Genomic DNA, 2558 nt, shown 5'->3' on the forward strand with positions numbered 1-2558 from the left:
AAATCGATTTTCTTCTTCGAGGAGGCGAAATGGGAGGCGCGTTTTCTTCTCATTTGCGTAAAGTGCTTTCCGCGAGCGTATCCGGCGCATTATACATCGCGAAAAGCGGTCCCGGAGGGGCTGTTCACGATAATTTATTGCGCGGTTCTCGGCATAAACTAGTTTGCGAAGACGCGACGGTTTCAGTACGAAGTTGCCCACGGATAGCCTGGATTACATATGGACGCTGCAAGATCGCCGTCTAAAACCTCAAACCTGGTACCATTACCATCGTATATGATTTAAACAGATATTTTCGAGTTTCACACGTGAAGTTCTCTTATTTTTGACATCCTTATTTTTTTACGTTTAATCATTTTTTTTTAATGTATTAAGAATTTTAGAAACTTTTTGGAGAAATCAAAATTGGGTAATCAAAATTCTACGGCTGCTTCGGAGAAATCAAAATGAGTAATCAAAATTCTACGGCTGCGATTTGACTTACAGCATTTGTAACCATCATTAATCCTTGTGTAATATTTGATAAACAACAAGGATGAAATGATGCTTATACTGAAAGTGAGTACTTAAACAAACGCAGTCTATCAATTATAATTTATTATTTATTATATATTATTTATTATAATTATTCATTTATATTTGTGTAATAATTATTTATTTATGTACAACATTTCTGTTGATTAATATTTCTAAAGTTAATCGTAATTTTTACTCGGAGGGGGGGGGGGGTTTATATCGTAATTTTAACTTTTACGATTTCACAGAGATGAAATAAATAGACTTTCGCAGAGGTTTAAAAATCGCGAAATGTTGCGTACAGCCTAACCTACTTAAATGTGGCTTAAGATAGAATATAGAGATTAGAGCGTAAAAAAGTGGATGCATGCCAGCAATTTTCTCCGTACATTATAGCGTATTTTATCGCATTTTTTGAGCTGGTTGACTTATCATCAAATGTTGCGAAAGAAGCTTGACGGGTTCTCCGGCTGGCTCGCGATGAGATTGATGACTTCGCGCTGACGCACTAGAAACTTTCCCAAGAAAGAATTCGCGGCTTATCGAAAGACACAAAGAACAAAAATTCACAGCTCGCAAGAAGCCGCGACGGAAAAAGAATCCGCTTGCGCACGACGAGTTTTACAGAAGCGGACGCCTCGTTACGTGCACGCCCTGGTCACATTCAGTCAAGGAGGTCGTGTGAGCTAATATAACACCGGCGAATATGATATCAGTCGATCGTCCCGACTGTGTGACGGCGGTAAATTGATAAAAAGAAATTGCGAAAGAGACGCGAGAGTGCTCTTTATAAGAGCGATAAAAAAACGCTGACAGGACGCTGAGTGTCATTGAAATCTTATTAAATGCGAAAAAAATTACATAAAACTTCCGATAACGTCGTATCATATGTCTAGAGATATCTCTAAATAATTATGTTTACGATATAAGAATTCTTTAAATAAAACGAATGAAAATGTTCGGAATGTTCTTGTTAACTATGTTACGCTGAGATAATGCGCTTATTCTTTCTATTGCACGAAGCCCGCGATACGCAGATAAATTTATGAATGTTTTTTTTTTTTCGTTCTTTTTTCTTTCTCGAAAAGTGCTTATCTGCTAATATTACGCATTTATGACTCTCAATATATGGAGCGATGCAACACGTTTTATTTTAATGTCGTGTGTTTAGAGATCGGATTGTGTATATCACGAAAGACGACTAATATATATAATACGCTGACGTAAGCGGCAATTAACCCAATAATTCTTCCTATGGAAGCAATCAGCGAAATTTACGCTAATAAAGATTGACTCAGCTCGCTGGATATCAATAATATTATTAACTGTTTGTTAATACGACACTTGTCTTCCGAATGAATTTTTTGTTTCATCAAAAAAGGACAGGTAATCTCTTTTACTTAACTTTCTGAACCGGCATGTTTTTGATCGACATTTTTATTTTAAGGGCTAAAACTTTTTTGTCAATGTTATAGGATTGATTGGCAAACAAGGTGACGCCATTGTCGAGTCCCTAAAGGGGCCTCCGATTCTTCAAAGATTATTATTTGTAGATTGTATAAATACACGATGTGTCGAATAAACAATATTATTTCCCATTTGGTGATACAAGTCGATGCAAGTTGCGTTCTATCTTTGTCCTGAATATCGAGAAAGATAGAATGAAGCTTGTGTTGACTTGTATCACTAAATGAAAAGCACTCAGTAAATTGAGATATTTGTAGACAATTGTAAGCGTCAAGTCCGCGGTGAATCCCGGTATTCATCGCGATAATCATATATCACTACTTCTGGAAATACACCTGTTCCGCTCCTAATCAGCAAGAACGCTTCACTAAATACGGTTTAAACTTTGGTCTCTAGTTGCCCTACCGGCCGCGCGAAATTTGCATTTAATGACAGCAGTCAGCGATGCAGGGTAGGACGTGCGAGGCGAGGTGTTTGGCCGAAGAGGGTGCAATGGTAATTTTGCGCCCTTATGGCTACGATTAAAAGAGGCGAATACACACATAGGGGAAATTAATTTGAATAACTAATGTAAG

General features: G+C 37.5%; 1 long non-coding RNA gene across 1 annotated transcript; it reads left to right on the forward strand.

Annotated features, from left to right (window-relative positions):
- The first annotated feature begins 371 nt into the window (after nt 1-371).
- Nucleotides 372-2229, forward strand: LOC147910958 (uncharacterized). The gene is made up of 2 exons (XR_015546300.1): nt 372-1902; nt 1992-2229. It is a non-coding gene; the product is annotated as an uncharacterized LOC147910958 (long non-coding RNA).
- Nucleotides 2230-2558: the final 329 nt, after the last annotated feature.

The sequence above is a fragment of the Acromyrmex echinatior genome, chromosome 1 (genome assembly GCF_024713525.1).
Source record: "Acromyrmex echinatior isolate Ae372 chromosome 1, ASM2471352v2, whole genome shotgun sequence".
Lineage (NCBI taxonomy): Eukaryota > Metazoa > Arthropoda > Insecta > Hymenoptera > Formicidae > Acromyrmex > Acromyrmex echinatior.